The 11,980-nt window shown below is 41.8% G+C and overlaps 1 long non-coding RNA gene across 1 annotated transcript in view; it reads left to right on the forward strand.

Moving 5' to 3' along the window:
- Positions 1-10,432, forward strand: part of LOC145342224 (uncharacterized) — a 30,407-nt gene extending 19,975 nt beyond the window's left edge. Inside the window, exons 3-5 of the long non-coding RNA XR_013886524.1 lie at positions 4,347-4,455; positions 7,268-8,170; positions 9,775-10,432. This is a non-coding gene — a long non-coding RNA (uncharacterized LOC145342224). The remainder of the gene's footprint in view (positions 1-4,346; positions 4,456-7,267; positions 8,171-9,774) is intronic.
- The last annotated feature ends 1,548 nt before the right edge of the window (positions 10,433-11,980 follow it).

Genomic DNA, 11,980 nt, shown 5'->3' on the forward strand with positions numbered 1-11,980 from the left:
TGACCCTCTTACAGAACTGATCACAGTAATATTTACTGTAAGAATTCTGAGAGTCAGTCCATTACCTTGATTAACGTATCCCAACTTCTCAACAAAATTGGATATCATATAATGCTTATTCAAGGTGGTGTTGAAAGAGGAGCATGTTTTCACAGCTGGGCTGCTGAGGGACTTGAAGCTGTTTTCGTTAGAGAGAAGAAGGTTAAGAGGTGACTTAATAGAGCATATAAGATGATCAGAGAATTAGATAGGGTGGGCAGTAAGAGCCTTTTTCCTCAGATGGTGATGGCTAGCATGAGGGGACATAGCTTTAAATTGAGGGATGATAGATATAGGACAGATGTCAGAGGGAGGTTCTTCACTCAGAGAGTAGTAAGGGCTTGGAATGCCCTGCCTGCAACAGTAGTGGACTCACCAACATTAAGGGCATTTAAGTGGTCATTGGATAAACATATGGATGATATTGGAATAGTGTAGGTTAGATGGGCTTCAGATGGGCTTTCACAGGTCGGCGCAACATCGAGGCCAGAGGGCCCTGTACTGCTCTGCAATATTCTATGTTCTATAAGGATAATGGAGTTGGAAGTAATAAATTAGCATAAATAGAGGATTTGTTAACTGACAGGAAGCAGAGAGTAGGGATGAATTGAGTATTTTCAAGATGGCAAACAGTGACTTGTGGAATACCACAAGGATCAAGGTTGGGGTTTCAGCCAATTACAATCTATATTAATGACTTAGATGAAGAGAGAGAGATGTGTCTAAGTTTACTGACAATACAAAAGTAGGTGGGAATACAACTATAAGGAAGATACAAAGAGACTGAAAAGAAATATGGGGGCAATTCTCCCATTCTGACCCGTGGGAGATGCCTCTTGTTGGCCTATCTACATACTACGTCAGGAAACCCTCCTGCACACATTGGACAAAAACTGCCCCACCTAAGTACTTGAACTATAGCGTTTCCAGTCAATATTTGTAAAGTTAAAGTCCCCCATAACAACTACCCTGTAACTTTCGGTCCTATCCAGAATCATCTTTGCAATCCTTTCCTTTACATCTCTATATTGGATTTGGTATTGGGTAATGAACCAGGCCAGGTGTTAGATTTGGAGGTAGGTGAGCACTTTGGTAATAGTGACCACAGTTCAGTTATGTTTACTTTAGCGATAGAAACGGACAGGTATATACCACAGGGCAAGAGTTATAGCTGGGGGAAAGGAAATTATGATGCGATTCGCAGGATTCACATCTCTGGAACTTTTTGGAGGCCTATAGAAAACTCCCAACAGGGTGACCTCTCCTTTCCTGTTTCTAACCTCAGCCCATACTACCTCAGGGGATGAGTCCTCATCAAACGTCCTTTCTGCCACCGTAATACTGTCCTTGACTAACAATGCCACAACTCCCCCTCTTTTACCAACTTCCCTGATCTTACTGAAACATCTAAACCCCGGAACTTTCAACAGCCATTCCTGTCCCTGCTCTATCCATGTCTCCATAATGGCCACAACATCGAAGTCCTAGATACCTACCCATGCTGCAAGTTCACTCACCTTATTCCACATGCTCCTGGCATTGAAGGAGACACACTTCAAACCACCTTCCAGCTTGCCGGTACACTCCTGCGACCTTGAAACCTTATTCATGACCTCACTACTCTTAACCTCCTGTACACTGGAGCTACAATTCAGGTTCCCATCCCCCTGCTGAATTAGTTTAAACCCTCCCAAGGAGCATTAGCAAACATCCCCCCAGGATATTGGTACCCTTCTGGTTCATGTGCTTTAACTTTTTATATGGCACTGTAGAGGGATACAACAATAAACACTCAGTTATAAGAGTTACAATCTATAAATAAGGAATTATACAATTAAAAATAGTGATTCTCTTACGAGGTAGGGATTAAAAATTAAGAGCAGAGTTTATCTGCTGGACAAAGAGACAAGAATTTAAAAAACTCATAAACATGGTTAGGCTTATTGTGTGTATGAAGACAACAACATCCTGTAACATTGTTTACAATATATCGCCAATACAAGGTAGTTCTGAAAAACTGGGACTGGCCTTTATATCACCCCAGCAAGATATTGATAAATTATAAGATACCACAACCTAACAATGCAAAACTTTAAGGATGACCCTAAATGACTTGTTAACTGAATCTTGGAAACTGGGTGTTGTAAGGAAGTGACCACTGTCTGCATCCCTCAGTTTTCTGTTTGATTGAAGGATTTTGGCGAAAAACAAATGTTGTCCAGCATGAATGTTCAATATGTTCCTTTGTTGAGCAGAGTTCCCGGATCCTTAAAATATCAGTGTAATCATAATCTATCTAAAACTTGTTAAAAAGGCTACCTGGAGAACAGTATATTCTCATAGAAGCCCTACAGTGCAGAAGGAGGCCATTCGGTCCATCAAGTCTGCACCGACCACAATCCCACCCAGACCCTATTCCCATAACCCTACTTATTTACCTTACTGACCCCCTGACACTAGGGTCAATTTACCATCATCAATCACTGCACATCACTGGACTGTAGGAGGAAACTGGAATACTCAGATGAAACGCACACAGTCAGAGAGAATGTGCAAACTCTACACAGTGACCCAAGGCAGGAATTGAACGCGGGTCCCTGGCACTGTGGAGCAGCAGTGCTAACCACTGCACCACCATGCCAGTACTGGTAGCTCCTTTCCTTTGTAGAGAATTCAATCAGTTCTTCAAACCAATTTAAGTGTCTATAATGCCTTTTTCTCTCAACTTTAAGTAAGAGTGATCATCTGAAGAGTATTCCTGTTCCAGAATAATTCCAAAAAGGGGTTAGGATTAAAATCCACTTCAGCATCTTATTATGAATGCCTCTTGGAAATCTAGGTATACTTCATCTATTGGTTCCCCCTTATCCGCCTTATTAGTTACATCGTCAAAAACCTCTAATACATTTGTCAAACAGGATTTTCCTTTATAACACCATGTTGACTTGTTCTAATCATACTATTCTTTCCTAAGTGCATTGTTAAAACTTAATTCTGGCACTTTCCTCATGATTGATATTAGGCTAACTGGCCAGTAGTTCCCTTTTTCTCTCTCCTTTTTTGCATTGTGATGTTACATTTGCTATAACATCAGAAGTGATTACTCTAGTTAAAGGAAGGTAATCAGCTAGGGTTGGGCAATGTGAGATGATGAGGTAAGTATTCTGCTGTTTTGTTTTACTTTCCATTCAGGGAATTAGGGAGTTAGCAGACATTTCATTGGGAAATAAAATGGATTGTACAGAGTTCCTGATAAAGTGGATTATAGGTGCTTACATGGTCTCTAGGAAATGGGAATGTTGACCAAATGGACTTCTCTTGTCTCATGACCCCTTGCATTTTCATTATACTGAATTTCTGCCTTAATATTTTACAATGGTGAAATATCATTGGTAGAGATATGCAATAGACATATATCAAAACTCACAAAGGAAACCTTATGGCTGTTGGTGACATGTGATAAACACATGCACTCGATTTGAAATTCAGCTTGGAATTAAAATCAGACAGACACAAATACAACAGATAGAGTTTCTGTCATTTGTACTCTTTTAGCATAGGAAAAATAGAACTGATTATCAGTCAATAAACCTGATAACCTAATCTGTTCCCAAACATAAACCACTGCAAATGAGTGCACTTTGCACTGCATCTTACATGTTATAGTATGTATAGATTATGTTATATTTTGTGGTATTTGGTTGTAAACTCTGTAAGTTTTTGATCTCACCCATTTAGCAGATGGCAAGAGACGCATTAAGTTGTGAACGTAATTCCAAACTGATTGTCAGTTAAAAAAGGGACCATGTACACCTTAGCAATGCATCCCTGACCATCTGTTCCTTCATATAATACACAGTATATTCCTTTCACTACCCTGTTTCTTAAATGTAGCTGAGTAGGCTGCAGAGGTGAGCAGCTGGTTTATAATTAAACACAATTAATTGATGCTATGAGTTCCACAGTTTTCCCTTCTGTGGAGGTTGAAACCCCATGAGCAATGGAAGGCATTGTGACATTGGATATTATTCCTTATTGGATGTAAAACATGAAGAGATGAACATATGAACATAAGAAAATGGTAGGCAGGGAAAAGCCACGTAGTCATCAAGCCTAACCCATATCATGTCAGCTCAACCATCATGGTTAAGCACTCTTCTCTAACCCTTCAATACTATTTATTCCTGAATTATTCTTTGATATGGGTATGGCATTAAAGTGGATTTCTACTGGCTATTCTGCATTCTACATTTGAGAGGAGGTTTCCGGAAGTAAGAGAGTTTTTGACTTGTTTTGATTATTTCCAGTTTCCTTGTCTTCTATTTGGCCATATGATGTTTCCCCTCAGCCCATTTGTGTCCTTACTTGATGGAAGCAACTACACTTCGATTCTTGCAGATGGTCACTTCATCACTTGTGAGTGATCATAAACACTGCTTGATTATTTTCCCTGTTCTGTGAATTTGATTCCTGGCTTGTGTTGATTTAACTGACTCCTGCTAACATAGCATTGCCATAAAGCATTGCGCCTAAAGAGGAAAATACAAAAGTCAGCCAGTGTCGCCTTTTTTCATCAGTATCCAGTATTCACAGTCCAAAGATATGCAGATTAGGTGCATTGGTCATGGTAAAATTTCCTCTGAGCATCCCAAGGTGTGTAGGCTAGATAGATTAGCCATGATAAGCGTGTGGGGTTACAAGGATAGGATGGAGGAGAGGGCCTCGGTAAGATACTTTGTCAGATAGTGGGTGCAGACTCAACGGGCTGAATGACCTCCTGCTGCACTGTAGGAATTCTGTGATTCTATGATTTCCCGCTGTGAAATTTGTGTGTATGAACATTAAATGAGGACAGAATTGGATTTGAATATGATGTCTCACCATGTATAATAATCAGCCTGCACTGTTCACTCCCTGTTTTGATCACAGATGGAGTTGTCATTTGGGTAAGGTACTGACTGGTGGGCAGTAGCATGAATCACTGTTTCCGGGCATGACAGGGCAAAAATGGATAAAATAACTGGAATGCATCACAGAGGGGGATCTTGAAATCTTGCAGTGAACGTTTTAAACTGGAGGAATAATTAATCAATGGAGAATTGTCAACGGGATGGGAGATCACATCTACAGGAAGCTTGGGTTGGAGCTAGCATTACAATAATGATATTGCAGAGTTACCCCACAAATGATATTGTAGAGTTACCCCACAAATTCCCAATTAGCCAAAATAATAATGTAGTAGTAGATAACTTCACAGTAAGAAGTCCCACAACACCAGGTTAAAGCGCAACAGGTTTATTTGGTATCACAAGCTTTCAGAACGCTGCTCCAGGAGCAGCGCTCCGACAGCTCGCAGCCACGCTCTGAAAGTTTGTGACACCAAATAAACCTGTTGGACTTTAACTTGATGTTGTGAGACTTCTTACTGTGCCCATCTCAATCCAACCTTGGCATCTCCACATCATAGATTATTGTCAGTGTTAGACAGGGGAGCTACTAAATTCCAATTTTAAATTGACTCGAGAAGTGCTTCCTTTTATTAACATGCCAAATGTCTGTTATTTCTAACATTGATTATGTTTAAAAAATATAGATAGTCCAAGCAGGAGTGGATCTTTTGCTAATTGGCTGTATCTTTGACAGAAGAGGTACAGAAATCCAGAAAGCCATTATTACCTGTGGTGTTTCATCGGCTCTTCCATCGAAGTTAGGTGGACAAGCAGGAGAAAGTTCAGAAAATCATCCCCCTTCTCCTTACTTATCTTATAAGTTTGTTGTTCGTCCATTGTCATCGATAAGGACCTCAACACCATTAGTCATTTTGAGGCTGATTGCGGGTGTCACTTTGGTCATACCTATTAAGCTCTTCTCAGGAGGTGGAGGGACTATAAAGCCCTGTGAATGCTTTTTCCGAGAGTCTGTCGTATAATCCAAGAAAATTGCTAAATCTTCGCCTTACACTGAAGTCCTTCCTCTTGAACATTGATAAGCTGACTTAACATTGATGACTGATCAGGCCAATTCAGGCACGGAATGTCCTGGCATATATTGGATAGACTTGTGTAGACACTATAGTTGTTGCGCTGGTGGCTCTGGACTTGCGCAGCTCGCACTTAAGTTGTGTTTCAGCAATGCACCTTGCTTCGTAAGCTTGACAGCCTTTGTGGATGAGGCAGCGCCAGGTAGGGCAGTTTTGTGCCAGCGTTTCCCAGGTGGTTGTGTCTATGTCAAATGACTTCAGGGAGGCCTTGACTGTGTCTATGAAACGTTTCTTCTGCCCTCCATGCGAGCGTCTTCCAGCAGAGAGTTCCCCAAAAAAGGAGCTGCTGACATACAGACGACATGATCTGCCCACTGGGTCTGCGCTCTCATCAGCAGTGTGTGGACTGATGGTAGACTTGCTCTAGAGAGGACTTCAGTGTCTGGTACTTTGGTACCTTATAAGTTTAAAATCCGATTCAGCCCTTTCGATTGTTCTTTAAAAAAGTGTTTAAAAAAATACCCTTTTTCATGTATATGCTCCGGACAAGGTCAGATTAACATAAATTTGAAATTAACCCCAGTCAAATGTGAATCAAAAGAAAATTTCTTCACATAACAAGATGGAAGAAGTTGCATTGATATAAATTCTTCATAAACTGGGAATGTTCCAAATATGTCACAACCAATAAAGTTCTCCAACGTAAGGAAAGGCGGCAACCAATTTGCACACAAGAACCTTTCAGAAATATTAATGAGATCATACAGTGGGATGATCATTGGCCAGGATGCCATGGCTGGGGGGTTTTCCTCAGAGCTGTTCCTGCTCCTATGCTGAGACTTTGCCAGTAACAGAAGTAAACAGGGTAAAGACTACGAACCGCGAGTCACGCCGAGGACATTCTCAGCCCGAAAGAATTCCCCTCCTGCTCTACGAAAATCGTCTCCTTTTTGGAGGGTGCATTGGCATCATTTACGGTCCCATGAGAAAATGGGCAGACTATCAGTTTAATCCGGAAGATGACACAAACGGTGTAACACTCCCTCAATATTGCAAGCCGAGGTTATGTGCTCAGGTCTTTGATCGGGAAGGCTTCCCCTTTGTAATCTTCAGAAATCACAGTGAAATTATTAGTCAGTAATAATCTGAGATTTAAATCTTACATTTTCTATAAAATCTGGCACATCTGTTTTCATATTTTTGTTCTAAGGCATTCCACTGCTTTTGTTAATTTTCTTCTCTTTCCAGAAACACACCAGTAATTCAACTCTGGATGCTTTGAGGCTGGAAAGTAGTTGTCAGCACGTTATTTGACCACAGCAGTGTGGCAGCTAATCCTGCTTCTGACCTGAATCAATGACCATATCCACGCACTCTCCAGCAGGGGACACTGCACTGCAATCTGGAATAGGAACTGTCGCTAAACTTCTCACCCTCTGAGCCAAGGACACTTATTCCAGCGGTGTTCGCTGGTGTCTGCAGAGAAAATACATTCGCCGTGTATTAGTGCCTAAAGGGTTAATTCCAATCGCATGCGACAGGACAGGAAGAAAAAGATGGCTTGTTTACATGGTTTCGTTTTTTTTGACGCACTGTTGTGAAGAGTACAGGCTCCTGGATCACTGAATCACCACTGGGATCAGTGAACAGATGGGCCCTGCTTCTCACATTTTCCAGGATGCGGATTATAACTCGATGCCTTCATGTCGGAAATCCCTTACGTCTGTCGTTGAAGTGATACGGTCATCACAGGGAGCCCTTTAAAGCAGACATTGGTTTCTTTATTCGGTCCTTATAGTCATTTGAAAAGTCGACGGGGGAGGGGGGCAGTGGGCCGGGGGTGATCAAAGGTTTCAATTTCACATCCCTTTACAAAACGACTTTCTCTTTCTTACAGTTTTACTACCACGATCGCCTTGCGTGCAGAGAAAAAAAAATAGCTGCAGTCAGCTGCGGAGACTGAGCTTGTTTCTGACTCTGTAACTACCAGGACTTTAAAGAGCAGTGTATTTCCTTACTTGCTGATCTTAGGGATTTGTACAGTGACTGTTATGGCAGATACAATCTCCTTTAAAATTTTTCTGACTTCTCATCTGAAGGTGCTGTTCATCTGTTGTAGAATATGTTAAGGCCCAACGTGAAAACTCCAAGGTATTTAGTGAAGTTAGCCTAGATTCTATGTTTTACATTCTGATTTTGGCATGGGTGAGCATACAGTGTTTCACTCCAGGTATGGTTCAACTGACCCACCAGGAAGATTTTATGAAACAAAGTTTATTTAAGAACACAGAATATAACAAAAGGATTCAGCATAACTTTTACCAATTACAAGATTTAAACATGACTTAAAGATCTGCCCGTTGAAGTGGTGGAGGCTGCCTCGCTAAATATTTTTAAGAAGCGGGTTGATGGGTTTTTGATAAGAGAGGGGATTAAGGGTTATGGGGAGAGGGCGGGAAAGTGGAACTGAGCCACAACAGATCAGCCATGATCTTATTGAATGGCGGGGCAGGCTCGAAGGGCTAGATGGCCTACTCCTGCTCCTATTTCTTATGTTCTTATGTTCTTATGACACACTATAACAGCTAGCTATCTCTGTTGTTCCAATTTAAAAGTAACATCATAGGCATATACCCTTCTTCAGAAATAGTCAGCATTAAAACCAGTATGCTTGCATGATAGTAGATTTCCAGTTTTTAACGCCTATAGACAGAAGTCTAAACAGTCATTTTCAGAAAGGATATAGCCTTAAGACAGCAAAGCAGAGAAGTAAACCAGCACAGTAGCACAGTGGAGGCAGCACGGTAGCACAGTGGCTAGCACTGCTGCTTCACAATTCCAGGGACCTGGGTTCGATTCCCAGCTTGGGTCACTGTCTGTGTGGAGTTTGCACATTCTTGTCATGTCTGCATGGGTTTCCTCTGGCTGCTGTGGTTTCCTCTCACAGTCCAAAGTTGTGCAGGTTTGATTGATTGGTCATGCTACAATCTTAGTGTCCTAGTTTAGGTTAGCGGGTAAATGTGTAGGAATATGGGGGTAGGGCTGGATGGGATTGTGGTTGGTGCAGACTTGATGGGCCAGATGTCCTCTTTCTGCACTGTAGGGTTTCTATGTTTTTTGACTCTCTATCTCTTCCAAGAGTAAATGATAGGAATTGCAGATCAAGGGAAAAAATGGAGAAATTGGCACTGAAAACATTTTCCTGGCTGCTATACTGAAGTTTTTCTTGCTGCCTACAACTCCTGTGTAAAATCTAAACTGATAACACTTGTTGGTATGTAATTCCATGGGCAGTTCTGTCCCCTGGTAACATGTGCAGGAAGATTTCTTCAAGTGCAAAATTAGATTTTCAATGGCAATAGGACATTGAACTTCAAGGACATTACATCTGAGCCCCAGCCCAAGCCTGACATGCACACTTTCCAAGAAGAGCTAATGAATAGTCATCAGGAATGGAAAGCTTGGCTGGTTTCTTCTTCTTACTTATTACTTATTTCAAGGATACTGAAGTCAGAACGTAGTGAGCTGCTGGAATACTATGGTGCCTGCTAACTCTCTGCATGTTTTCAGGAGGGAAGCTGGATTGGTTCTAGACTGAGTCAGAGATTGCAGCTTATAGAATGTCTTCACAGACAACATTTTATCTGTAGAATTTCCCATACTGGCTTCAATTGCGTGAGTGGGTCTGGAGAATAATTTTCCAGTGTATTTTCTTCCTTAATGGCGCCTTGTTTTTCCTTTTCTGTCTCTTCCAGATGATTACATACATTCAGAGATGCTCCAACAATCATCATGTGGGCACGCTGAATGGAACAACTAGCCTTTGCCTGCCTATGAATTTCTCATGTTGTCATGTGACCAACTCAAGAGACAGCAGTTAACTCAACACACACAGGGGGATTGACTTTGGGTTGTTCTTGGTGTGCTTGTTGGGGAATCATTTTGATTGTAGATTAAACTAAATGCAAATATAACTGAATATTAATAAAACTGAATATTAATCATGTTCTTTCCTCCTCACCATAGCCACTCTAAAGCTGACTGGGATGCTTGTATATATGAGTGTGATATGTGCACATAGTTGTGCTAATTTGGCTCATTCAATCAATACTGATTAAAATAGTTTATCAGCTCACTCTTCCTCAGAAATTCTCCCAGCCTGCTATGGGCCAGTAGACAGGATTTCCAGCATCATCAGCTCCGTGCCAGAAATTGTTAATGATACTTAAATATTGCCATTTAAATACCCTTATCAGGTCCGGGACTGAGGTTTCTGGGCCTGCTAGCCTCTTCTAGTCCCCTGCCACAAATGTTCACTCCAGCAGGGTTTACAAAGGCTCCCACTAATGGGGAGTTGGCGGCCTAACCCTGCTGCCCTGCTGGAGTGAAAGGAGGCCATGGGTGTGGCCCCCCCCCCCCCCAGATGTAGAGGGTATGGGAGAGGGGCCCTGGGCATTGCGTGGTTTGCTGGCACTGCCCAAGGGGCAAAGTGGCAATGTCCAAGGGGCACATTAGCATTGGCCACCGGGCATTGGACGGTGCGAAGGGATTGGAGGGGGGCGTCAGAGGGGAAGCAATGCAGGGTTGCCATGCTGCCCAGCAATTGAGCTGGCCAGTGATCAGAAGACCGGCAGCAAGGGGATACTGCGCATGTGCCGATCTAGGCTCTGACAGATTGCTGCATGTGCAGTAGCCTGCTCAGCACTATGCTGCCAGCCTCTCTAGTGGGAATAGGCCCTGCCCACTGATTGTCAGCGTGAATCTCTCTGAGGCTTTCCACAGTGCACAGAGTGCAGTAGATTCATTTTGGAAATTCAGCAAAAAAAAAGCCCAGCGGGACTTACTCCCGTTTTACATATATTTGGCACTTAGGATTTCTTTGGGAGAATCCCGGCCATCACACTTCAAATCTCAGTTCTCAGATTGCCTGTACATAGACAACAAACAAAGGGGTGAGATTAATTGGTTAATTCAGTTAGCTACTTGAGCATTACTTCACACATTAAATAATTAATGCTATTTGTCTCGTTATTTGGATGTTCTGAATGACCAGAAACCTTTAAGATGGTCAAGTTTACCAGCAAAAGCCAAATCAACCCAGACACATTGTTCTACTCACAACATTACAGTTCTGTAAGTATTATGCAAGCTGATTATTTTACAATCCCTGTAGTGACCGATAACTTTTTTTATAAGGTAGATTTCTAAGTGGCCAGTGAAAATAACTGAGGGGCAAGCTTTAAGACTTTTATTGTAAAAGCAAACTAAACCCAACATAGATTACATATTATTTAACAGGCAACTATTACACCAAAATAAAGAAAAGCCACTTTCACATTAACTAACTAATGCAACCAAAATATGCCTTGTGAAACATTTTGGCTGGGATTTTCTCAGTTTTCTTAGTGGAATTTTCAGAATGAATCTCCAACACTGAGCATTGCAGAGTGCCTCAGCATAATTCACTCTGAAAATCAGGGGCTGAGCTTATTCCCACCCGAGAGGCCGGCAGCACAGCACTGAGTGGGCCACTGCTTATGCACCAATCTGTCAGTGCAGTAGCCCCGTGTTGCCAGCCTCCAGATCGCTAGCCTGCCAACTCCTCACCCCCTGATCCCACACTCTCCGATGTTCCTTGAAAATCATTCCACTCAGTCCCAATTTTCCAGAACAGCATGAAGCTGTTGATGGGTGTCTCCCTGTATCTCTACCCAGAGGGATTAAGAGGCTGGGGGACTGGAAATTCATGTAAGCTTGTGTGTCTTGCTAACTGATTTTAAAGAAGCGTTTACGTTTATGGGGATATTGGTTAAACTGGAAGTAATAGAAATAGCCAGTAGCTAAGAATTATACTTTGTCATGTTTAAGTATTTTGATTGGTAAAAGTTATTCTAATTCCTTTTGTTATATTTCAACCAAGTTGTTAAATAATGTTTGTTTTAATAAAAGCACCCTAGTGGG

The sequence above is a fragment of the Carcharhinus amblyrhynchos genome, chromosome 4, assembly GCF_965287045.1.
Source record: "Carcharhinus amblyrhynchos chromosome 4, sCarAmb.v2.hapA, whole genome shotgun sequence".
Taxonomy (NCBI): domain Eukaryota; kingdom Metazoa; phylum Chordata; class Chondrichthyes; order Carcharhiniformes; family Carcharhinidae; genus Carcharhinus; species Carcharhinus amblyrhynchos.